The 27,360-nt window shown below is 47.1% G+C and overlaps 1 protein-coding gene across 3 annotated transcripts in view; it reads left to right on the top strand.

Annotated features, from left to right (window-relative positions):
• The window catches only part of cdh11 (cadherin 11, type 2, OB-cadherin (osteoblast)), a 205,692-nt gene that overhangs the window by 83,728 nt on the left and 94,604 nt on the right, over window positions 1–27,360 (top strand). Inside the window, exon 1 of one of the 3 annotated variants that reach the window (XM_080186692.1) lies at window positions 21,823–21,924. The exons of the other annotated variants lie outside the window; for them this stretch is intronic. The gene's annotated coding sequence lies outside the window, so the exon portion shown is untranslated. Of the gene's footprint in view, window positions 1–21,822; window positions 21,925–27,360 lie in introns of those variants that run through there. 3 annotated transcript variants of the gene reach the window in all.

Below are 27,360 nucleotides of genomic sequence, written 5' to 3' on the forward strand. Positions count from 1 at the left end.
GGCAGAGCGTGGTTGGGGGGGTTGTGGGGAGGGGGGTGTGGCTGCGACCCTCAGACCCCCAGGTCTTAATGATGGGGGTGCATTTAAAGGACAAGATAATGATCACCCCCGCCCCCCCCCCCCCCCCCCCCCCCCCGACCCCTACCCCTGGTCTGCCAACTGGAGGCTGCCTCTATAAGAGTGAATCAGTGAATGGAGGGAGTTGTGGCACCGATACTGTGCCAACATTTGCCTTATTTTCAATTTGTGGCATTATTGTGTTTCTGATCTGTGGCAATTGATTCTTGTTTTCTAAGGAGGACCTGTGATTTTCTTTCCCCCCCCAGTCAATAAAACACAGACTTATTCTTGATTTACTTTCTGAAACATTTGCCCCCAATATATTTAAGTCACGGGTAGATAGGTTTCTGATAGACAAGGGGATTAAGGGTTATGGGGAGAAGGTGGGAAAGTGGAACTGATCCACTTCAGATCAGCCATGATCTTATTGAATGGCGGGGCAGGCTCGAAGGGCTAGATGGCCTACTCCTGCTCCTATTTCTTATGTTCTTATGTAACTCACGCTTTCTCCCCTCCAATTTGTGATGGAAGTTACTGCCTCAATTAACTCTGTCGTTTGCCTGGGGATCTATTTATTAAAACTGCGCTTTTTTTTTAACGCAAAGCAATCTGCTCCAACTGTGAATCCCCCCTTTTCAATTTTAATTAGACTGATAATGCCAGATTAACATTACATTGGGTCACACCTGAGAAGGGTGCTACATTGCTAATGCCCCATGTCACATCATGAGCTGCTCATCATGGTCGAAGAGGGTGGGGTGGAAGTGGTGTGAGGAGGTGAGGTGGCAGCGTTCCCAAGCTGGGAAGATCCCATCTCCATCGGAAATTGGCCCTAAATTAATTGTGCCCTTAAGAGTGGTAACTGGCTGCCCACCTTACTGGGCAGGCTGCCAATTTTCTTGCTTCACCTCCCTGTAAGGATCATAGAATCCCTACAGTGCAGAAGGTGGCCATTTGTTCTATTGAGTCTTCACTGACTCTCTGGCAGAATATCTCACCCAGGACCAATCCTGTTAACCCATGTGTTGACTCACGAATTTACAAGGATGTTGCCTGGACTGGGAGGCATGTCTTATGAAGATAGGTTGAGGGAGCTCGGTCTCTTCTCCCTGGAGAGACGAAGGTTGAGAGGCGACCTGATAGAGGTTTATAAAATGTTGAGAGGTATAGATAGGGTGGATTCTCGGAGGCTATTTCCCAGGGCTGAAATGGTCGCTACGAGAGGACACAGATTTAAGGTGCTGGGGAGCAGGTACAGAGGAGATGTCAGGGGTAAGTTTTTCACTCAGAGGGTGGTGAGTGAGTGGAATCGGCTGCCGTCGGTGGTGGTAGAGGCGAACTCGCTGGGGTCTTTTAAGAGACTTCTGGATGAGTACATTGGATTTAATGGGATTGAGAGTTATAGATAGGCCTGGTAGATATGGATATGATCGGCGCAACTTGTGGGCCGAAGGGCCTGTTTGTGCTGTAGTGTTCTATGTTCTATGTAATTCCACTCGTTCCATAACCTATATATCTTGAGGGGCAATTTATCGTGGCCAATCCTCCTAACCCCGCACACCTTTCGATTCCAGGAACCTAGAGCACCTGGAGAAAACCCGTACAGACATGGGCAGAATGTGCATACTCCACACAGAGAGCGACCTGAGGCTGGAATTGAACCTGGGTCCCCGGCGCTGTGAGGCGGCTGTGCTAACCACTGTGCCACCGTGCTGCCCAGAAGGTGACACAGAAGAGGGGATGCAACAGGGAGCCACTATTTTCCTGCTCCCCCATTCCCCCCCTTCCACCCTCATCAGAACAGGAAAAACTCAGGCCTGATACCTTGCCAGGAGAATTTTATTGTGTCCAAGAGCTAGGAGTTTCAGTCGAATGGTGGGGGTGGGGGGAGAGTGGGGGGGGGGGGGGGGGGTGGCTAGTGGTGGGGGCGGCGCAAACATATCCACCAGATGTGAGTGACCCATTGAATGTCAGCCTGCTGTTAAGGGCTGGGTGTACTAGTCTCTGCCTGTCAGACTGTGCAAGTAAATTCTAAACCTCTGCCTTCGATCTCAGAGGCTGGAAACGCTGCCATTAATCCAAAGCTTTGCTGTAGCAGGATGGTGGGTATGTGACTGGAGTAGTAATCGAGAGAATGCCAGTTCAAATCCCTACAGGGCAATTTGAGAACTTGAATTCCATTTAAAAAAAAATCTGGGAACAAAAAGGCTGGTTTGAGTCACAGTGACCGTGAGACTGTGAACTTGTTGAAAAACCTTAACTCCCTCAGGGGTACCCTTTTGGGGAAATTGATGGCACTTATCTACTCTGGGCACATTAGTGACTCCAGTCCCAAGCCACTGTGACTCACCCTTAACTTCAGAGAATCCCTGCAGTGGAGAGGGAGGCCATTCAGCCCATCGAGTCTGCACCGACCACAGATGCTATCCCCATAACCCCAGCTAGCCCCCCCTGACATTAAGGAGCAATTTAATATGGCCAATCTACCTAACCTGCACATCTTTGGACTGTGGGAGGAAACCAGAGCACACCCACGCAGATACAGGGAGAATGTGCAATCTCCACACAGACAATGACCCAAGCTGGGAATTGAACCCAGGTCTCTGGCGCTCCGAGGTGGCAGTGCTAACCACTTGGCCACTGTGCCACCCATCTTCTTCCTGACGTGCACCAGTGCACCAAATAGTCCTGATGAGTGCTGTGGGGGTACCTTCATCCCAATGGTTGTGACTTTACCAGTGATATTGGGACTCCTGGAATGCACTAATGCAGCCAAATCTTTCCCCTCTTCACTGTGCAGGGTTCTGAGTCCAATCAGAGTGCCCTAACCACTGCTCCCACTGAGATTTAACAAAGTCGAATGTGGAACTTTGTGTTGCCAATTCTGGCTTGACACACTCTTGGATGTGTCATCACAAGGATAAAAACAACCCCGATATTTTTTGAATGATTTATCTCCCATGGTTTCATGAGGCAGTCAATGTCCTGGGTATTGACCGTCAGTTCCTGGAGATACCAGGCCAGACCTGGAGGGTTGGCAACCCTGACCATCCAAAGGCCAAACCCCTCGTAGCAATCTAACCCTTTGATTGGCTAAAGGCAGGACTTCTGAGACGGCCCCTGAGACGGGCGGAAGTCCCACCCCTGATTGGCCAGCCGCCCTCCAGTCCAGGAGTGCCCGAAGCCGCAGCAAACAGGACTGGGAGCCCAGGACTAGGGAAATGTGGATCTCAGGATGGGGAGAGTCCCAGTCACCCTCGAACTGAATGTCTCGCTTGGCCATTTCTGAGGGGATTTAAGAGACAACCACGTTGCTGTGGGTTTGGAATCACATGTAGGCCAGACCAAGTAAGGACGGCAGATTTCCTTCCCTAAAGGATATTAGTGAACCAGATGTTTTTTTTCTGACAATGGTTTCATCTTCATCAGTAGATTTTTAATTCTAGATTATTTTTGGTGAATTCAAATTTCGCCACCTGCCCGTGGTGGGATTTGAACCTGGATCTTGCCTTGGGTCCCTGGATCACCAGTCCAGTGACAATACTGCCACGACACTGCCTCCCTGATGTTGAAGGGAGGATCTTGATGAAGCCCATTCCCCACCCCTGCCCTTCCCACATGAAGGCCTGAGCGGGGTCACCTTTCTGGTCCTTGCCCCTGAAGCCCTCCCACCAGCCCGAAAATTGAGACGAGGCAGGAAACAGCCCATAAATGGTCATTAAGGAGTGACGAGGAGCAAGGGCGAGGGGTCGACCTAGCCATTACCTGACCCACCACAACATTGCGAAGAGATCAGGGTGGGGTAGGAGTCTGGTGGCAGACCACCCCAGGAGCGAAAATTTCTGCCCATGATCTCTGCACTTCCAAGGGCCTATTGAAACTGCCCCCTCCCTCTCCCCTCCCCCCCCTACACACTCGTGCTATTGGCCACTTGACCTGTCCATCTTCACGGTGTCCTGATTTCTCTCAGCCAGTCGGAAAGCGGAGAGACTCGCCATTGCTTGACGTGAATCAACCTCAAATATTATTGTATCTCGCTAAGCAACAAAAAAAACCCTCCACAAAATAGCCACGATGATTTTTCTCTTGGCTTTCTCCTCGCTGTGGCATCTTGAGATGGATCTTCCATTTCTCCAGTCTCCAAGGCAATCCTTGGAGGGTTGGCAACCTAGAAGTGGAAATATGTCAATTCCACTGGTCCTCAGGAGAGCAGTATTCCAGGGACAAGAGGGGGACAAAACACCAGAAGACAAAAAGATGTTGACAAGCCTGTTGCCAAGTATTAATGGTGAAGATTCATGGTGATATAAATAAATACCTAACAGGTTTTGTCTTGAGTCTTTCCAGCCTTGGTGTCCAGAGGGTCTTGCTGCAGCTAAGCTGCAATCAGTTTTCTCACTGCTCCCTTGTGGTTCCCGCTAGAGAAAGGATTTCAGCTCCTCCCGTGCCCCCCCCAATCGCTGACAGTCTGTTTTCACAGACTGCTGAGAATTATTCCTGCTTCTGTCCAACGCGTAATCTCATTCAGACCGATTCAACAAATAAATTAACTAGCATGGGAGGATTAGTGGCTGTGTGTTTTGATACCTTATGATATAATTTGGAGAAAGGCCATGCGCACCCTCACACACGTAGGCACATGCATACACAAACACACTCACACTTACAATGTGCATACACACATGCACACACATACATGCAAATGCACTCACACGTACACACATACACATACAAGTATGTGCACACAGACGTGCATACGAAACACAAATGCTTCATGCATGTGCATAACATGCACTGGCTTGCACACAAATATACTCACACATGCTTACACACATGTGTACACAAACACACATGCATACACACTCACACAAATGCATACAGATGAACACACATATGAACAAATGTACTCACATGTGTGTGCACACACACACATGCAAGTGCACATATGTGTGGACGCAAGTACACAAATAAAGTGGCAGTGCTTGTGCTGATCAATGTCATCAAACATGCATGTTGTTAACATTTGACCACTGGGGTACAAAACAACACGCCATGCTTCTTCACGCATTACGTGCTTTCTTTCCTTTTGATTGGCTAACACTTAGTTTGCCTCCATTTTCTCTTGTCTCATAACTCTGGTTGGGATGCTGGCAGGGGGGGTTGGTTTGGGGTGCAGTTGGGGTGGGGGGCGTGCTGCTGGATGTGTCGCCTCTTCAGCTATCTCACCTCAATCAATGCACAATACCCAGCACTGTGGCTACAGTGTGCGGAAGGTACACTGGTGGATGTTCAGCCAGATCGGATGAGCAACAGGCTCGAGAGGCTGCATTCTTACTCCTGATGTTGTAAAATGACAAGAGAGAAAGAGTGAGTTGATGCAGATAGATCCTGCTCTAACTGAAGGCAGAATGTGATATGAGGGGCTGAATGGCCTCCTCTCACCATTGTGATAATGGCTGGGGAAGGAATTGAGAACTGATTATGAAAAGAAGGTTTTTTTTAAAGTTAGTGTCAGCTTACATTCACACCGCAGTGAAGTTACTGTGAAAATCCTCTGGTTGCCACACTCGTAGAATCATTATAGAATCCTTAGTGCAGAAGGAACCCATTTGGCCCCTCGAGTCTGCACCAACAATAATCCCACCCAGGCCCTGTCCCCCTGTAAACCCCCTGCCTCTGAAGCAATTATTGCACAACTGGCAATTTAGCATGGCCAATCAACCTAATCTTTTCGACTGTGGGAGGAAACCAGAATACCCAGAGGAAACCCACGCAGACATGGGGAGAATGTGCAAACTCCACACAGACAGTGACTCAAGCCGGGAATTGAACCCGGTTCCCTGGCGCTGTGGGGCAGCAGCTAACCATTGTGCCATCGTGCCGCCCACTCCGGCACCTGTTCAGGTACACTGCGGGAGAATTAAGCACGGCCAAACCACCTAACCAGCACGCCTTTCAGGCTGTGGAAGGAAACTGGAGCACCCGGAGGAAACCCACACAAACACAGGGAGAATGTGCAAACTTTACACAGACAGTGACCCCAGCGGGGAATCAAACCTGGGTCCCCTGGCACTACGAGGCAGCAGTGCTCATCACCATGCCACCATGCCACCATGCCACCCTAGTAGCTCAGTTACGTAGGTAGTAAAGTCACCATAGTCCCAGATGAACATAGGCTGTGACTGGTGGTGATTTAACCTGGGCCACCGTGTGGATGGGAAAGATTGCAATGTGATGCTGGCAGACCACTGACTGTCTCGCCAAGACTGCAGGATGGAAACCACAGGTGGACCTTGCAGGAGATGAGCGGTCAATGGCCCTTTCTCAGTCCCCTGCCCACTACTTTAACGGAAGCATTAACCCTTCTGTACCACACAGAGCACAAGTCTGAGAGACCCTGAGGAACAGTTGCCTGGATAACGAGTGGGGCTGTGGAACTACCCAAAGCAACACATGTTGATCTAACAAGATGTTTCCTATTTGCTGTCTCCCAATCAGTTCTGACAAGCTTTACAATGCCTTTAAATTCCATCCCAGTGCCCATTAACCAACTAGCAGGCGCACATTCCCAAAGGATTTCATGCCTGCACTCTTCAATACTGGCACACATCCTCCCTCCTTTATTAAAGCTGTGCTACACCTAGCTTCATTTTTGTATGGAATCTCTTATTTTGTTTTCTGCAATGTTCCAGATCACAAAAATAACTGACTGCCAGACTTTTAATAGCAGGAAGTCTCTGGCATGATTTAATGGCTGTGCCTGAGGCAACACTTCCACAATTGTTTTCCCCCTTCAAACACAATTTCAGGGAGTCCCCACTGAGAGTGATGGTTGCATTCCTAAAAATCACCACTTCAAGTGAAACCCCCTTTCAGCGAGACACGGTTTTCCAAACGAGTCAGTGTTAAAATTGGAGTTAGGTTCCTGAGGACAATCTTTACCCAGCGTCATGTTATGATTATATGAAATCGATGTGAAAAGTGAAACACTGTACCGTGCAGTGTGAAATACCGCAATGCACAGCACAGTAACAGACTTTGAAATTGCTGCTTTGCCTGCAGGCGTCATCCTAGCAGTGAACTCTCGAAAACATCAAGTTTAAAACACTTCCCCCAAATACAGGCACTGTACAGCACACAGAAATATCTTGTTTGGCAAAGAATTCTTTTAAATTAAAACAGAAGTCCAAAGCAGTTCCACGGCACGGTGGCGCAGTGGTTAGCACTACTGCCTCACGGCGCCAGGTTCAATTCCGCTCTTGGATGACTGTCTGTGTGGAGTTTGCACGTTCTCCCTGTGTCTGCGTGGGTTTCCTGCGTGTGTTCTGGTTTCCTCCCACTGTTCAAAGATATAGAGGTTAGGTGGATTGGCCATGCTAAATTGCCTCTTAGGGTCCATTAATGTGCTTGTTTGGTAGATTAGCCATGATAAGTTGCTCCTTAGTGTCTAAAGATGAGTGGGTTAGGTGGATTGGCCATGCTAAGTTGCCCCTTAGTGTCCAAAGATGTGAAGGTCGGGTGGATTGGCCATGATAAATTGCCCCTTAATATCCAAGGTGTGCAGATTAGATGGATTGGCCATGGTAAATGTGAGGGATAGTGGGAGTGGGCCTGGGTAAGATGTTCTGTCAGAAAGTTGGTGTCAAATTGATGGGCCGAATGCCCCTCTTACTGGTGTCTTCAGCTGAAATCGGCGAGGGTGGGGTGCCCTTGTGTTTTATTTTTGGTGAGCTTTTTTCCGGTTGGGGTTTGGTGGGTTTGTTGGGGTTGGGTTGGCTGGGATGGAGTTGATGTCTACGCAGGGTGCCACGTTCGGGATGTGTTGGTCTGGGTGCTGGCTTCGCGGAATCATTCTGAGCCAGGCGCAGGGATCTGAAAAGTACCACAATTAAAACGTGCTCAGGTTGTCCATGTTGACGACCTTATCACTTCCAGAAAATTAATTAAAAATGACAAGAAAGGACATAGTTGATGAATATCATGTAAATGGTGCTCAGAAGAAACTTGGTTGTAAACTGTCGCCTTTATTTTCAGCTGTGATATCATTGCTTTGTGAGATGATTCTATTCTCCCCTGCTCCATCAAAGTTCAAAAAATAGGATACGATATGTGGCTAGTTTTGCCCTTTATCCTCTGTCCCGATCTCTTAACGTGCAGTTCACACAGCAGATGATCTCACAGAAACCACAGCCTGCTGTTTATTGTTTAGCTTCCTATCCATCGAATGAAGGATTCATTGAGGACGTATGTGTAAATTTAAACATCGTTACACGCAATCTGTTCCAACAAACCAGCAAGTGAATTCCATTAAGAGTTTTTATAAAAAGAATTTGTGTCTCTGCCTCTTCTCCCTTCAGTGGATTGATGTTTGTCGATCTGATGGCTTGAGATTGACAGACGGATCAGATGCCTCACTGATTTCTCTTGTCTCCTGCCAATCCCCATCTATCCACGCCTCATACTAGCTAGCAGGTCTCGCTGGTCAAACTAGATCTGTCAGTCATGTCTCCAAAACTACATACAGAGATGGTTAAGTGAGTTAAGTTAGCCTGAAGGGCATCTAGACCTCACCACTTCCTTTTTGTCTGAGTGCTCCAAACCCACTCTCCTAAGGCCTAATCAGTTTGATCAGAATGCACCAGGAAAGTTTATTTTTTGTACAGAAAATTTCCAACTTACAGAACAGAAACAGGCCACTTAGCCCAACTGGCCTGTGCTGGTGTTTATATTCCATGTGTGCCTTCTCCACCACTCATCATCTCAGCCCATCAGTATACACCAAGGTGGCACAGTGGTGAGCATCGCTGCCTCACAGCGCCAGGGGCCTGGGTTCGATTCCTGGCTCGGGTCGCTGCCTGTGTGGAGTTTGCATGTTCTCCCCATGTCTGCGTGGGTTTCCTCCAGCGGCTCTGGTTTCCTCCCACGGTCCAAAGGTTTGCAGCTTAGTGGGATTGGCCATGCTAAATTCTTCTTGGACAGATGTTGGTGTGTGGTGACTAGGGGATTTTCATAGTAACTTTGTTCCAGGGTTAATACATGCCTACTTGTGACTATCAAATGAACCTTACTTTACCTTTTATTTCTTGCTTCATGTGTTTTATCCAGCTTCCCTTGAGATACATCTACCCTCTTAGCCTCAGCTTAGCCTCTGCTACCTCATTTGCTAGCAAGTCCTGCATTCTCATCGCTAGGGGGAAAGTCATCTCTCCTGAATTCTCTACTGGATTTTCTAGGGAAAAGAGCCCCAGCCAGGAGGGGAGGTGGAGGGCAGGGTGGGGGAATGCAGACAGAGAGAGGGGATAAAGACAGAGTCAGCATGAAGACAGAGAGGGATGGAGACAGAGAAGGAGTGAAGATAGGGGGTAGGATGAAGACAGAGAGAGAGGAGATAGACATGCAGAGGGATGGAGTCAGGGACAGGGGATGAGGATACATGTCGGAATTTTATCCCCACACCCGCTCCGGAATTGGGGTGCAGATGCTTGCAGATGCAATTCTGCACTGGTCTTAGGCAGGATTTCACAAGCTGCCTGAGCAAGGTCGCAAAATAGCGGTCATGAAGTAGGATGAAGATATGGAGGGGATGGAGATATTTAGGGGATGGAGATATGGAGGGGATGGAGATATGGAGGAGATGAAGATATAGAGGGGAATAAAGGTATGGAGGGGATGGAGATAGGGAGGGATTGGCGATATGGAGGAGATGGAGGTATGGAGGGGATGGAGATATGGAGGGGATGGAGGTATGGAGGGGATGGAGATAGGGAGGGAATAGAGATATACAGGAGTTGAAGATATGGACAGGATGGAGATATGGAGGGGATGAAGGCAGCGAGAGGGGTGAAGTTGGTGGCTAGGGAATGGAGTTGGATTTTCATCCCTTGCCATGTCTGTGGTCTTCCCAATATTAATTTGGAAGAAATGTCTCCTCTTCTGTTGCTGGATGTTGGATAATCTGAAGGCAGCAGAACAGTGTCCTATGTTGGGGCTGCTTGTTGCCATAACTTGCTTGATTGTCGTCTTCCTTGGGGACAATACATTATTTGAGCCTAGCAACAAAATTCAGCACCAATCCTTCAATATCATGGAAGCTTTCACTCGTTTTATTTCCTCATTTTCAGGCATTGGGCATCACAGGCAAGACAAACAATGTTTACCCATTGCTAATTACTTTGAGCAGGTGATGTTGAGCAAGCTTCCTGGAGTGTTGCTGAGGGACTGTATTGCTTTGGCAACTTGATACACATGAATAACTTGCCAGACCATTTCCAAGCACAGCTAAGAGTCAGCCACATTGCTGTGAGATTGGAGTCTGTTTTTTTCTCGAGGGAGTGCACTGAAAGTTTACCAGGCTGATTCCGGGGATGGCGGGATTGATTTATGAGGAGAGATTGACTAGGTTAGGATTGTTTTTGCTGGAGTTCAGACGAATGAGGGGGGATCTCATAGAGACTTATAAAATTCTAACAGGACAAGACAGGGTAGATGGAGGGAGGATGTTCCTGATAGTGGGGGGGTCCAGAACCAGGGGTCACAGTCTGAGAATTCAGGGTAGACCATTCAGGATGGAGATGAGGAGACATTTCTTCACCCAAAGAGTGGTGAGCCTGTGGAATTCATTATTACAGGAGGCAGTTGATGCCAAAATGTTGAATATATTCAAGAGGTGTTTGGATATAGCACTTGGGGTGAATGAGATCAAATGGGATCAAAGCCTATCAGGATTAGACTATTGAGTTGGATGATCAGCCATGATTGTGATAAATGACAGAGCAGGCTCAAAGGGCCAAATGGCCTCCTCCTGCTCCTATCTTCTATGTTTCTGTGTCTGGACCAGGCTAGACCAGAAGCTTTCCTTCCTTCTTGGACATTAATGTACAGTTGAGCTTTCATGACAGTTCAATGGGTTTGCTCTCAGCTATACAGAAACGAGCTACATTTTATTCCAGATTTATTTAATTCATTGATTTCAGATTCACTGATTGGTTGAAGTTGCAACTATTGGAAACAACTTGGCTTTTATTTGCTGTGATATAGTTGGTTGACATTGTGCATGCTCGGCAATGACAAAGGGGAAATAAATTAGCCAGCGTCCCTGCTCCTGATTGTGGTTTACCGCTCTTAAAGAGCAGAAACCTCCGTTTCCTACCTGTGTGTGACTCCAGTCCAGAACTGAAGCAGCTTATAGCAAGACACTCAATCCACAACAGCATTTGTTTATCATTTTGTGTAAGTAAGCATAAAAATAGGAGGGGAAAGGTGCATGCATTTTTGAAGATGATGTAGGAGGGAGGCTTTCAGATTCTTGGGACATTGGACCGTAGAGTCACAGAGCATGGAAACAGATCCTTTGGCCCAACTCATCCCTGTCAACCAAGTTTGCTGAACTGAGCTAATCCCATTTGTCTGCATTTGGCCCATATTCCTCCAAACCTTTCCCGTCCATGCACCTTTTAAATGTTGTAATTGTACTCATCTCTGCCACCTCCTCTGGCAGCTCATTCCGTACACGCACCATCCTCTGTTTGAAAAAAGTTGCGCCTCAGATCCCTTTTAAATCATTCCCCTCCCACCTTAAACCTATGCCTTCTAGTTTTGGACTCCCCTACCCTTGGCTATTCACCTTATTTATGCCCCTCATGATTTTATAAACCTCTATAATGTCAGCCCTCATCCTCCTATGCTCCAGGAAAAAAATGCCCTAGCCTATCAAGCCTCACCTTCTAATTCAAACCCTCCAGTCCTGGTCTAATTCAGTGCGGGAGCGCGCATGGAGGGGGGAGATGGGACTTGTACAGGCTGGATTGGATGGACCCAAATGGGGCAGAGACTAAGTTCCGTGTGGGTGAATATTCGTGCTATTGGGGAATAAATGAATAAGGGGACCAGGAGGAAGTATCTCAGAGGGATGCCAGATGTACAAGATTAAACAAGGAACCAGCAGAAGTACACATTGACAAGTTTTCATCTGTCTTTGTGTCATTTGCTGGTGATGTACTCCATCGTCACTGTATACACCAATGATCAACAACATCTGGAGAGACATTAAATAGTCTTGACGAATATTTTTAACATTAAGTTGTGGAGGACACAGAAGGAAGTCTAACGCATCCCCAAAAACCTGACATGGGCAACGAGAGACCCCAGAGATAAGGCACCTCCATCGAGGGCAATAAGAGACCTTAGAGGAAGAGCAACACAAGACCCCCTAGGGCAGAAGGTAACTAAAAGAAGCAAAGTGTGCATTAGAGTGGAACTAGAAGCACAAGATTCAAGCTGAGTGTATACCTTTGAAAGTTCACATTCCTGGGATGTGGTATCACTTGTAGGTCCATCCCTAAGTGACCGTGAATTGTTTGGCCATTTCAGAGGGCAGATCAGTGTACAGGCTAGACTGGATAAAGGTGGCAGATTTCCTTCCCTAAAGGACATTACAACAATGGTCATCATTAGACTTTTAATTCTAGATTTTAATGCATCCATGTTCCAATCTCCAGTTCAAGATCAGAGCAAATACATTTCAAAAGCAGCACAAAGTTACCAGGGAACGCAAAAATCCTCAATGTCATACGTGGCCATTCAAAGCAGGAGATGCGAAAATGAGACCAGGTCTACAACCAGGCAAAGCGGCAGGAAGGAAAGGCACACAAAGAAGCTGATTCACTGAAGACTCCTTGAAGAATCAATACATAACTGTGGAAATACATGAGGAGCTAAGGAGGACATTGAATATTACTTCAGAAAAAGCTGAGTTGGAAATATCGGCAACAATGAAATGATACTCTAAAAGAGAGTTGGCAAGAAGTCAACAAGAAAATAAACAATTGAAAAAAACCAGTTGATTGTCCTTTAAGATCAAATTCAATAGAAATGCATAACCATTCAGCAACATGAGGAAGTGAAGACTGTGGTAAACAGCAGAATGGAAAGGGAGCTGGAAACACTCAAGGTGAAGTTACAGAATTACAGGAAAGCTCAGGATGATTAACAAATCATCGCAGGCGAGGTTAACAAAAGAAAAATGAAAGACCCTCTCCAGTGATCAGAATTCCTCAGGTCAAGGTTTATTCCCCTGGAGGATTTAAGGTGAAACAAATTGAATTTAATGTCACTCTGAACAAGTGGAAGAGCCAGTTGAATCAGAGTCATAGAATCCCTACAGTGCAATGGAGGCCATTCGGCCCATTGAGCCTGCACCAACAATAACCCTACCCAGGCCCCATCCCCGTAGACCCACATATTTACCCCGCTTATCCCTCAACCCTACACATTCCAGGACACTAAGTGTCAATTCACCATGGCCAACCAACCCAAACCCACACATTTTTGGACTGTGGGAGGAAACCAGAGCACTGGGAGAAAAACCCACACAGACATGGGGAGAACATGCAAACTCCACACAGACAGTGTCCTCAGCCGGGAATCAAACCCGTGTCCCTGGCGCTGTGAGGCAGCAATGCTAACCATCGTGCCATCGCGCTGCCCTGTGCTGTTGGCAGAGAAGATCCAGCAACGTTCCACATTCCAGGAGGAAGCTGGAAGCGACAAGAAAGAGACTGAAGAACTGAATGGATAAGAACATAAGAACATAAGAAATAGGAGCAGGAGTAGGCCATCTAGCCCTTCGAGCCTGCCCCGCCATTCAATAAGATCATGGCTGATCTGTCGTGGCTCAGTTCCACTTTCCACTTTAAGAGGAGGCATCGAAAGGAAAAAGCGGGAGAACCATGAGATCGGAAAACATAAACACAGCCCTGAAGCAGAAGGTACTGGAGTTCCCTAAGGGTTAGTGCTGGAACCCTTGTTTTTCCTGATCTATGTTAACTTAGACCTTGGTGTACTGGGCATGACTTCAATATTTGCAGAGGATATGGCATGTAGAACTGTGAGGAGAGGAGTGTCAAACTTCAAAAGAACATAGACAAGTGGGCAGACAGGCAGTGGGTGAATTTCAATGTGGAGGAGTGTGAAGTGATTTATTATGGTAGCAAGAACATGAAGAAAGAGCAAAAAATAAAGCGTACCACTCTAAAGGGTGTACAGCAGCAGAGGAACCTGGGTGTAAATGTATACGGGTCATTAAAGCTGGCAGGACGCATTTAGAGCACAGTTCATAAAAATTCAATTTCGTCGGCTTTATTAATAAGGGCAGCGTGTACAAGAGCAAGGAAATTATGTTGACCTTGTGTAAGACACTGGTTTGATCTGAGCTGAAAAGTATTGCATCCAGTTCCAGGCACCACACTTTAGGAGAGATGTGAAGGATTTGGCGGGAACGCGGAAAAGATTTACGGGAACGTTTCCAACAATGATAACTTCACTTACGTAGACCGACTGGAGAGGTTGGGACTGTTTTCTGTAGAAAATAAATGATGAAGAGGAGGGACGCATTATCACAAAGCGACTGTACAGAGTAGGTGAGGAAAGAATACCCACGTTTGTAGAAGGACTGAGGACGAGAGGGCACAGATTTGCGGGGCACGGTGGCACAGTGTTTAGCAACGCTGCCTCACATCGCCAGAGACCCGGGGTCAATTCCCGGCTTGGGTCACTGTCTGTGTGGAGCTTGTACCTTCTCCCTGTGTCTGCGTGGGTTTCCTCTGGGTGCTCCGGTTTCTTCCCATAGTCCAAAGAGGTGCTGGTTTGGTAGATTGGCCATGCTAAGTTAACCCTAGTGTCAGGGGGATCAGCAGGGTAAATATGAGGGGTTATGGGAATAGGGCCTAGGTGAGATTGTGCTTGGTGGGGGTTTGATGGGCTGAATGGCCTCTTACTGCACTGTAGGGATTCTATTCCATGATTTAATTTTCAGAAGGAGCAAAAGCGAAATCCTCTTTCACACAACGAGTGGTTAAGATCCGGAACGCTCTATCCAAGCGTGCGGCGGAGGCAGGTTCAGTCGAGGAATTGGAAAGGGATTTGGGATGGTTATTGGAAAAGGAATAAGGGGCAGGATTAGTGGGAGGAGTCTGGGGAACAGCACGAGGTGAGTTTCGAATTCGGGGAGCTGGTGCAGACACAACGGGCCAAATGGCACTGCATGAACCCTGAGATTATTGGAAGCGACATCCTGGAGCGACCAACTGGTGTGAGAACATTTTCAGTGCACAGTGACATAGGCTGTTTGAGAGGAGGGCTCACCATCATCTTTCCAGGGCAACTAGGGAATGGGCAATAACTGCTGTGCTGGGCAGTGATACCCACACTCTCAGAACTGATGGGAGAAAATGATTAAAGCAGAATTCACTCACCCAGGACAATGGAAGTGTATTTAATTCCCCTACGTGCCATGTACCTACTCCAATAACTGCCCATGTCCTGGAGTACGATCACTCTGCTGCTTCTGTTTTGTACCTGCAAGCTGCCAGCTGCTTTGTTTATGAGGCTTGTCTTTATTGTCTTGGTCTATTAGCGGATTCTTGTGGCCTGCATTTGGAAGGCGCTGTTCACTGTTACATTCCGGAGCCATCGGGATGTGGCTTCTGTAGAAATCCAATGATTCCAGCAGCAGCTGCGGCACTGAGGCCAAAGTACTTGCCGCGATTTAACTACAGCATTGAGTAAGTGCAAACAAATCCAGGATAATGGCCTGGAAATGGCAGGAGGGTCGCTAGCCAAATGCCTTCAATTACGCGGGGAAACGAGTTGGCTTTTCGAGCAGAGGAGGTTTAATCGAGGTGTTGAGAATTGTGAAGGGTTTTGATAGAGTAAAGTGGGCGAAAGTGTCTCCGCCGGCAGGAGGGTCAGCCGCCGAAGGCCACACAATTTAACGTAATTGACAAAAGGTAGCGGAGGGGAGTTGAAGATTTTTTTTTTCTTTCACAGTGAGTTGCTATGATCTGAAATCTGCTGCTTGAAAAGGCAGCGGAAGCAGAAACACTGGTAAATAGTGGGAATTTTGACTGAGGTTTGTATCAACACATGGAGAGGAAAGCTTTGCAGGGTTCGATGAGCGTATTTCAGAGGAGGCTACTTCTGTGTGGCACTAATTTGAAGGAGAGGAGGAATTACCCCAAGACCATATTTATCCTTCCAGCAACATAGATCATAGAATCATAGAACCCTACAGTGCAGAAAGAGGCCCTTCGGCCCATCGAGTCTGCACCAAATGCAATCCCACATAAGAAATAGGAGCAGGAGTAGGCCATCTAGCCCCTCGAGCCTGCCCCGCCATTCAATAAGATCATGGCTGATCTGTTGTGGCTCAGTTCCACTTTCCCGCCCTCTCCCCATAACCCTTAATCCCCTCTCTTATCAAGAACCCATCAACCCGCTTCTTAAAAATATTTAGCGAGGCAGCCTCCACCACTTCAACGGGCAGAGAATTCCAGAGATTCACCACCCTTTGAGTGAAGAAGTTCCTCCTCAACTCCGTTCTAAACCGCCTCCCCTTTATCTTGAGGCTGTGCCCCCTAGTCCTACTGTCTTTTTTGAGGTCAGGCCACCCAGGCCCTACCCCCATTTCCCTACACATTATACCCAGTAACCCCTCTAACCTACGCTTCCCTGGACACTAAGGGGCAATTTTTTAGCATGGCCAATCAACCTAACCCGCACATCTTAATCAAACTGAGTTGCTCTGGTCTCATGTGCAGCAAATTAGTCATGCGTCATTACACCTGGGTGGGTTTGATTTTTCTTGATTTAATTTTGATTTGATTGATTATTGTCACAGTGAAACGTATTGTTTCTTGCGCTACACAGACAAAGCACACCATTCATAGAGAAGGAAACGAGACGGTGCAGAATGCAGTTGTGATGACTTCAGCTAGGCTGATGAGGTTGGCTTGCTAGAGGATGAATTACCTGATGAGTCCTCCTAAGTTAATTTGAGTTTGTTTATTTGGTTGGCGTACAAAAAAAAGATATCTGATGAGTCCTAATTGATGGATAAATCAGGGAGCCTCGTGCTCCTTATTTAAAGCAGGTGTGTCAGACTCCCAGCCTGCATTCAGCAGGGAGCGACGGGAGAGCTGGCTGCGTACAGATGTATGGTGTAAATAAAGTAACTTGGAGATGGGGCTTTTGCTTCCGTGGAGTTATTACAGCAGTGTTACATTCATAGCTAGGGCGCAGGGAAAGATCAATTTAGTGCAAGGTAGGTCCATTCAAAAGTCTGACAGCAGCAGGGGAGAAGCTGTTCTTGAGTCAGTTGGTACGTGACCTCAGACTTTTGTATCTTTTTCCCGAAGGAAGAAGGTGGAAGAGAGAATGCCCTAACTAATCGGAGGGATGGTTCAAAGAGCAGGCACGTGCGCAAAGGACCAAATGGCCTCTTCCTGTGCTGTGAGGTTCTTTGACATTGCTTCACATGACAACCCGTGAATTGGCATAAAACGGAGGCACAGGGTTCAATATTGCAGTCAAAAACTAATTTCTCTCTGGCCTGGATGTGCACAGAGAATACCTGTAACAAGTGTTGGAATCTTTGCTGATAGGTGTAATGATGGTGGTGCAAAGAGTTGCGGATGTCCAAAGTATCTTTGAAGCCCACTTTGCAGGATTGTTTGAAGCAGGCAGCAGCAGGCATTACTGAGTGCCATCTTTAACAGGGTGGAACTGTAGCTTTGTGAGCTTGCTGCCTCGCGAGCGTTGGTGCCCACCCCTCAACCTGATCCCCGCTCTTGCTTCCACTGTCTCCCAAACCGGGATTTCCCTCACAACCCCAGCCAGCACCATTATTCACATTAATAATGATAAAGTGCCCACAATTTCCAGGTGCTTTGCTTTAACGCAGCCATGAAACCTTGATTTATGTTCATTTCATTCACAGCTAATTTTGCACTTTACGATTTCAACCCATTCCTCCGAAAAGTCATTTAGCTCTCTTTAAGCTGTCTGCTTGTGTGGTCCACTGCATTCCATTCCATTTCACCTATTTCCCATTTTGCATGAAGTGTTTTTGCCTGATGTGTGACGATGTACTTCGAGCTGATTTGGTTTGATTTATTATTGTCACATATATTAACATACGGTGAAAAATATTGCCTGTCGCACGCCATACAGAGGAAGCATACCCTTCATAGAAAAGGAAAGATGAGGGTGCAGAATGTAATAAGAACATAAGAACATAAGAAATAGGAGCAGGAGTAGGCCATCTGGCCCTTCGAGCCTGCCCCGCCATTCAATAAGATCATGGCTGATCTGTTGTGGCTCAGTTCCACTTTCCCGCCCTCTCCCCATAACCCTTAATCCCCTCTCTTATCAAAAACCCATCAACCCGCTTCTTAAAAATATTTAGCGAGGCAGCCTCCACCACTTCAACGGGCAGAGAATTCCAGAGATTCACCACCCTTTGAGTGAAGAAGTTCCTCCTCAACTCCGTTCTGAACCGCCCCCCCTTTATCTTGAGGCTGTGCCCCCTAGTCCTACTGTCTTTTTTGAGCGGGAAGAGTCTTTCCACCTCTATCCTATCCATCCCATTCATCATCTTATACGTCTCAATGAGATCTCCCCTCATTCTTCTAAACTCTAACGAGTACAAGCCTAGTTTATTCAGCCTCTCCTCATAGCTCAACCCCCTCAACTCCGGTATCAGCCTAGTAAACCTCCTCTGCACTCCCTCCAGGGCCAAAATATCCTTGCGCAGGTGCGGCGCCCAAAACTGCACACAGTACTCCAGCTGCGGCCTCACCAATGCCCTATACAGCTGCAGCAAGACCTCCCTACTTTTATATTCAATCCCCCTCGCTATGAAGGCCAGCATCCCATTCGCCTTCCTGACCACCTGCTGCACTTGCAGGCTGGGTTTTTGCGACTCATGCACAAGGACCCCGAGGTCCCTCTGCACCGTCGCCTGCTGCAGTTTTTCGCCACGTAAGTAATAGTCCTTCCTACCATTCTTCCTACCAAAGTGGACCACCTCACACTTGCCAACATTAAATTCCATTTGCCATTTCCTGGCCCATTCGCCCAGCCTATCTAGATCCTTCTGCAGACTCTCCACACCCTCCGCACAATTTGCCTTTCCCCCAATCTTGGTGTCATCAGCAAATTTCGACACCCTACACTCGGTTCCCTCCTCCAGATCATCTATATAAATGGTAAATAGCTGAGGCCCCAGCACCGACCCCTGGGGCACCCCACTAGTCACCAACCGCCAATCCGAATAGCACCCATTGACCCCCACTCTCTGCCTCCTATTTGACAACCAATCCTCTATCCACGCTAACACCCTACCCCCAACTCCATGTCCTCTGACCTTCTGCAGTAACCTCTTGTGAGGTACCTTATCAAACGCTTATCAAATGTTACAGTCATAGCTAGGATGCAGAGAAAGATCAACTTAATGCAAGGTAGGTCCATTCAACAGTCTTGTTGTGTGTTGTACGTGGGATCAATGGTGATTGTTACACCTGTATTTTGAGTGGGAGATAGGCAATTTATTTTTGTGAAATCCTTTCACCCCTGTGAACCTGACTTAAAACCATACAATGAAACAGATCCTCTCCTCTGATAGCCTTTAAGATACCCAATGGTCGGAACGTTCCGGATGTTCAGTCCAGCAGGATTTTCCAGTCCCACTGATGGTGCACTCTCCCCGCGGGTTTGCCGGTTGTGAGGGGTGCTCTCAAATTCCATTGACAATGGCGGGACCAGAAGATCCCACCAACGGTGGACTGCCTCCAGCCGCGAAACATGTTTACGGTTTGCGTGGTGAATCCCGCTCCTCATTCATTCAAACGTCAGCCGTCCCTTCATTGCCACTGAGTCAAAATCTTGGAACTTGCTACCTACGGAAAGGGAGGTTTTCATTTCTTTCATGCCTTTCGGCATATTTGGAAGTCCCAGCGTATTTTGCAGCTGCTGAAATGTTTTAGCAAGTTTTGGGTGGGATTCTCTGATCTCGGTCACCTCACCCCCACCCATACCCCCATCCCGTTCCCAGCAAGAACGGAGAACGTGGCGCACGGCCAAAACTCCATTCACTGCCGTGGGACCGGAGAATCCCAGCCGAGGGAGAGGGCGGAGTTTTCCCGCAGTTATCACGCCCGCGACGCAACCAATCTTCCCTCGGCAAGTTCCCCAAAACAACAACTTGATTATGACTAATTTGTTCAAGGCCAAATGCTGCGGATGCTGGAATCTAAAGTGAGACACAATAGAGCCACTGTTTCCAGTCAGGATGAGCCTCCTCCAGAGCCAAGGACTAATTTGTTCCACATGAGACCAAAGCAACTCAGTTTGATTAAGATGTTGATGGAAGAATACATACGGGTCAGGGATAATTGCTCTTCCCCCTCAAACTAGTGCCACAGATATTGTCTCATCTGAAACTCAGCGCCTCTGACACTGCAGCACTTCCCCTCAGCGCTCCTGTGTGCCAGCCTGGGGTTTGTGCTCAAGTCTCTGGAGTTGGACTTAAAAAACAAACAACTGCTGACATGAGCGGCGAGAGTGCTACCCATCGATCCGGAGTCGACACTGAGCGACATGAATAGATGTATGAAAAAACAACCTCTACCATGGAGAGTAACACAAAGTGCTGCTGGGTGGCACAGCAGCGCAATGGGTAGCATTGCTGCCTCACAGCGCCAGGGACCTGGGTTTGATTCTGGCTTTAGGCGGCTGTGTGGAGTCTGCACATTCTCCCCGTGTCTGTGTGGGTTTTTTCCGGGTGCTATGGTTTCCTCTCACAGTCCAAGGATGAGCAGGCTTGGTGGACAGGCCACGTTAAATTGCCCCTTGCTATCCGAGATGTGTTTGTTAGATGGATTTGTTATGGTAAAATGGGTTTGCTGCTGATGTTGGGATCATGTGAGGAATGCTCTTTTGAAGTGTTGGTGCAGAATCAATGGGCCGAATGGCCTCTTTTTGCGCTGTGGGGATTCTATGGATCCTAGGAGCAAGGAGATACCCCAGCTGGGAGTAGTTGTCCCTCAGTAAGATCATTAAAGCATGATGATCTGGCCATTATTTCACAGGGCGGCACAGTGGCAAAGTGGTTGGCACTGCTGCCTCAGGGGCCCAGGTTCAATTCCAGCCCCGGGTCACTGTCTGTGTGGGGGTTTGCACATTCTCCCCATGTCTGCATGGGTTTCCTCCGGGTGCTCTGGTTACCTCCCACAGCTCAAAGATGCGCAGGTTAGGTTGATTGGCCATGTTAAAATTGACTTTACTGGCAGGGAATTATCAGGGTAAATGGGTGGGATGAAGGGGATGGGGCCTGGATGGGATTGCGGTTGGTGCGGACTCGATGGATCGAATGGCCTCCTTCTGCACTGTAGGGATTCTATGATTGCTGCTTGTGGGATCTTGCTGAGCACAAACTGGCTGCTGCCCATCCTGCATTACAACAGAGACTGTGCTTCAAAAAAAAAACTCCCTTGGCTGTAGAGTGTTTTGTGACATCACGTAAGGTACGCTCGATAAACGGAAATCAAACTGTTCCACTGCTTTTGTTCAGTGACGAATCCTTACACTGCTGTGAAATGCCATTGTTTCCTAATACACAGAGTGTACATCATTATTTAGCACAGCTGGTCCACGCTGATACTTCCGCTTCATACCGTCCTCCTCCCATTCAACCTCATCAAGATCAGGATATTTTCTATATGAAAAGAGCCGAATGAATACAATTTGTTCCCGTTGTTGGAACAGAAACTGTTTGCACCTCCTCCAGAGACCCTCCCACCCAGTCCTGAACCAACACAAGCCATTAATCAGCATTGCAGCAGCAGTTTGGAGATGATTCTTCCGGCTTTTGGGAGCGTTTCAGACCTCCACTCAAGCACTCCTTGTAAAGCGCAGATTGGGAGTTCAGCCTGCACCATCAAGGAGCCTAGAAGCTGCTCTGCCAAACGGGAAGAGTTGTTAAGAGGAACTTGCAAATAGCTGCTTACTTGCGCGCAGATTCCAAAAATGGTGAGTACATTTACATCGAGATAGATTAATGCTTAACCTGTACACCAGGAGGCAGTGGTCTTGATTAGTTAAAGCCAAAAGAGAAAATGCTGGAAAATCTCAGCAGGTCTGGCAGCATCTGTAAGGAGAGAAAAGAGCTGACGTTTCGAGTCCAGATGACCCTTTGTCAAAGCTACTGTTAGTTGACCCCTTCTTCAATCAAAGGGTGGTGAATCTCTGGAATTCTTTGCCCGTTGAAGTGGTGGAGGCTACCTCCCTGAATATATTTAAGTCACGGGTAGATAGGTTTTTGATAGACAAGGGGATTAAGGGTTACGGGGAGAAAGCAGGAAAGTGGAACTGATCCACTTCAGATCAGCCATGATCTTATTGAATGGCGGGGCAGGCTCGAAGGGCTAGATGGCCTACTCCTGCTCCTATTTCTTATGTTCTTATGATCCTAGCATTCTCAATTAGCCTTGCTGCAAGTGTGGATTAACAATGTCCTCTTCCCAAATAACATCCATTTTGATTTGTGTGGTTCTGTAAACTAAACTCAGGAAGATTTTTAGTATTTTACATCCGAGCTTTGAACCAGTCCAATTGTACCAGTTCTCTTGCAAGTTGACAATTGTCCCTTCCGAAGGAACGAAACCGTGGTTGTACAGGGCGAGTTGGGGGGGGTGGGGGGATACTCTAGACGAGAGTAAGTCACGGATTGGAGACCCCTTCACCCCAGCACAACAATGAAAATTACATTTTCCCTCTCTGCCCCAGAAATTAACACCTTCAAGGATTTTGGAGGAAAGGTGAAATGAAAAGTTTCACCCGACGCAGAGGTCCGAGATTAGAATATATTCCAATCAATCATCCTGCCATTAGGGAGCAGCTTAATTTAAGGTTTTGCACGAATTGCCTATTGAGAATGATTTATCACACAAAAAATTCCAATCACACACCATCTCGAGAAAATGTTTAGTCTGTTTGGGAATGAAATACACATTTGTCTATTTTCTCCTTTAAGGAAGTTTGATTAACTGCAGGCTATGTTTACATTTAAGCCCCATTTCATCTCACTCCATTCCTAAAATAACAATGGCCTCTCATTCCTTCCTTGACCCTTCTCAATGTTTTATTTTTCCAGCTCTCTCCAGTGCCCCCACTCTCCTAACCTTGGTCTGCTGCTGATTCCAGTTCTCAAAACCCTTGGACTGTTAAGAATGGCACCCTTTGTTTATGAAGCTCAGTGCAAACCATTTCTTTCCCATGCTGTTGTCCTTTAATAGATTTCGCCTCCGCTGAGGTCTTGGTGCGTTGCTGGAATATTGTTCCAAGTGCACCAACTTCCCCTGGCCCAGGAACCCGCTCTTCATGTGTGAGGCTAGACACCAGGTTGGCTGGATATTCAATATTGCTGGACTATGTGCAAAGGACTCTTTTTTTTTAAACAAAAGAAGTAAGTTTTATACATGTGGCACTTTTCACAAAGATTCAGGCCTTGAGCAAAAAATAGGGACTATTTCATTTGTGGGACATGGGCATCGCTGGCTGGCCACCATTTATTGCCCATCCCTAGTTTCTGAGGGCATTCCAGAGTCAACTACATTGCAGGGGCTCTGGAGTCACATAAGCTAAACCGGCTAATATTTCCTTTTATTCATTCATGGGACGAGGACGTTGCTGGCTGGCCAGCATTTATAGCCCATTCTGAGTTTTTGAGGGCAGTTGCGAGTCAACCACATTGAGTCAACCAACTCAAGACCAGATATTAAACTAAGGTCCAGAATGTCCTCTTCCTTAGGTGTGAAAGCTGCCACGATGTCAATTGAAGAGGGTGAGGTAATTGTACCCTGGCCATTGTAAAGGCAGATCATCTCATCATTATCACCTTGCTGAGCGTGGAAGCTTGCTGTGCATAATTTCGCTGCTGAGTTTCCTGTTTCTTCCCTACCACTATCAGACAGTTGAATGGACCTACCTCGCACTAAGTTGATCTTTCTCTGCATCCTAGCCATGACTGTAACACTACAGTCTGCAGTCCCTCCTTTCCTTCTCTATGAACGGTATGTTTTGTCTGTAAAGCGCGCAAGAAACAATACTTTTCACTGTATACTAACACATGTGACAATAATAAATCAAATCAAATCATTGCTGTCACATGTAGGTCAGACCAGGTAAGGATGGTAGATATTTTTTATTTGTTCAAGGAATGAGGTTGTCGCTGGCTGGGCTACTTTCATTGCCCATCCTTGAGGACATTTAAGAGTCAACCACAGTTCCTTCCCTAAAGAGCATTAATGAACCAGTTGAATTTTTCCAACAGTCAACAATGGTTTCATGGTCATCAGTTGATTCTTAATGCCAGATAATTTTTATTGAATTTAGATTCCACCATTTGCCATAGCGGGATTCGAACCTGGGTCCCTAGAACATGAGGCGAGTTCCTGGATTATTAGGGTAGCTATAATACCACTAGATCATTGCCTCACCTTACTGATGCCCCCACTACAATACTGAGGGAGTGTGGCACTGCCTGTGTCTTTTCCATGAGAGACTAAACTGAGCATCCTATCGACTCTGTCCGAGAGGACCATACATTCCCTACAGTGCAGAAGGAGGCCATTTGGCCCACTGTGACTGTACTGACAACCATCCCATCTGTAACCCATCTATTTACCTTGCTGTCTGCCTGACACTACTGGGAAAATTTAGCACGGTCAATCCACCTAACCCGCAAATCTTTGGACTCTGGGAGGAAACCGGAGCACCCAGAGGAAACCCACACAGACACGGGGAGAATGTGCAGAACATTGAACATAGAACCCGACAGTGCAGAGAGAGGCCCTTCGGCCCATCGAGTCTGCACCGAGGACAATCCCACCCAGGTCCTACCCCCATATCCCTACATATTATACCCACTAATCCCTCTAACCTCCGCTACCCTGGACATTAAGGGGTAATTTCTTATCATGGCCAATCAACCTAACCCGCACACCTTTAGACTGTGGGAGGAAACCGGAGCACCCGGAGGAAACCCACGCAGACACGAGGAGAACGTGCAAACTCCACACAGACAGTGACCCGAGCCGAGAATCGAACCCAGGACCCTGGAGCTGTGAGGCAGCAGCGCTATCCACTGTGCTACCGTGCCGCCCCACACAGATTGTCACCTGAGGCCACAGTAGAACCCAGATCCCTGGCGCTGTGAGGCAGCAGTGCTAACCACTGTGCCGTCCCGCGTAAGATATAAAAGACCCGATGACCTCTATTTGGAAGGAGAACGGGGAAGCTATGCCTGGGGTTTAGGTGAACCTCCTCACAACTTTAGTGGAAACAAAACCACCTGGTCATTACAATGTGGCCAGTGGGAGCTCTCTCCGCAGATGCCGTCAGGACAGCTGGGATTTTTCAGCATTTTCTGCATTGGTTGCACAATTGCTTGCAGTTGATCCGTGAGCTGGCATTTCACTTACCGTAAAGGCTCAAGGGAGAGCCTCTGGTTGTGAAATACACGACAAAAATGCAATCTTTTCCTTCCTTTACGTGACATGCTTCTTCTGCCGTAGGTCTGTGGGAATCTGATGTAAGTTTCGAACTCAAACTCCAATCACACTTATCTTTGAGAAGGGCCCCATTGAGATCCCATTCTGAAATAAGAGGCCAGTGTTCCTCCGCCAGATTCCCTTTACTTACAGACTTGTCTCCACTCCTCAGAGTGTTTCAGGTACAAATCCGGAGCACCAGTAGCCCTGACGCTCCCCACTCAGTATCTATACACAGGCAAGCCTCCCTGACTGGGCAGGGAATCATTAAACTCAGTCAGGGGTATCTTTTGTGTTTAACCAAATAAACAAAGTCAAACTAAATTAAGGACCACTCAAAAAGGGGCAGCTCCCCAAAAAGAGGGGAACTGCCCGAAACAGAAGTCAAAACGGGAAGGAAACTTAAAAACGTCAAATCAAAATGTGATTAAAGGGATCAATAATACAACCCAGTCCCTGCGGTGCCCAGCGGGCACGGAACCTCCACCAGGGAGCTCACACTCCAAGAGGCCCTCCTCACGGGCCTCATTGAGGTCATTCCGCATTCCAAGAATAACCACGTGATCGTTAGGTCTCAGTCAGTCAAATCTCCTCACTGTTGACCTCATTTCATACCTTCTGTTTACCTCTGATTCCTTCGACTAGCTCAGGGGAAGTCCCAGAATTCTCTCCCTTGCCTTTTGTTTGAAGAAGGAGAGAAATATGAAGGGTGAAGCCGCAGACTTCAGACTTTTTCAGCTTCATTACTGGATATTACCTGCGTTTTTATCCACAGGTTTGGTTCTTGGGAGAAGATTGAATTTTAACTTACTTTTTATTAATAACCTCTGAATAGTACATCACATATTAGTGCAGGAGAAGGCAGTATTTGCATATATATATAAAACCCAGTCCCTGAGGGGAAGTGTCTGAAAGAGGCACAGCGAGGGATATTCTAATATGTAAAAACTCGGATATAGGTTGCAGAAGCTGCGGTTTCTCTGTATAAAACAATTAACGGTCAAGCTGCAATTAAGTGGGCAACTTTTAACAAACAATTAAAGAAAAATCAATTGCATTCCTTTTAGTCTTCGCATTTTGAGGTGTCTAAACATAGAAATATGCCTGCCTTGTGTGAGAGGTACATTATTCATGAGCAATCTGTGGTTGCAGGTGTGAGTGTGGTTTGAGAATCTAAATTAATAAATATCATTACAGTAACATCCAGCTGGAGTGAGGAACATTGTCCAATCCATGACCTATCTGTAACCTGTGTCCTCATTGTACATTTACATATCCTGTCTACACTCGCTGTCTTAATAGTTCAATAAGAATTTGATAGTAATACAGGATCTGGTGATTGGATATAAACTAACTGGCTTAATGTGAAAGCTCAGCTCAATTTTTCTCGGAACATCACTAGACGTTTACAAGTTCATTTCAGAATCGGTTCAAATGGAAGAGTAGAATGATACTGATTTCAACAGCTCAATTACTGTCAGACTGACAATCCTGCCTTAACATCATGCTGGCAGTGTTTGATGGGGACAGTGTAGAGGGAGCTTTACTCTGTATCTAACCCCATGCTGTACCTGTCCTGGGAGTGTTTGATGGGGGACAGCATGGAGGGAGCTTTACTCTGTATCTAACTCCGTGCTGTACCTGTCCTGGGAGTGTTTGATGGGGGACAGTGTAGAGGGATCCTTACTCTCTACCTAACCCCGTGCTGTACCTGTTCTGGGAATGTTTGATGGGGGACAGTGTAGAGGGAGCTTTATTCTGTACCTAACCCTGTGCTGTACCTGGCCTGGGAGTGTTTGATGGGGGACAGTATAGAGGGAGTTTTACTCTGTATCTAACCCCGTGCTGTACCTGTCCTGGGACTATTTGATGGGGTCAGTGTAGAGGGAATTTTAGTCTGTGTCTAAAGCCGTGC

The sequence above is a fragment of the Carcharhinus amblyrhynchos genome, chromosome 4 (assembly GCF_965287045.1).
Source record: "Carcharhinus amblyrhynchos chromosome 4, sCarAmb.v2.hapA, whole genome shotgun sequence".
Classification (NCBI taxonomy): Eukaryota; Metazoa; Chordata; class Chondrichthyes; order Carcharhiniformes; family Carcharhinidae; genus Carcharhinus; species Carcharhinus amblyrhynchos.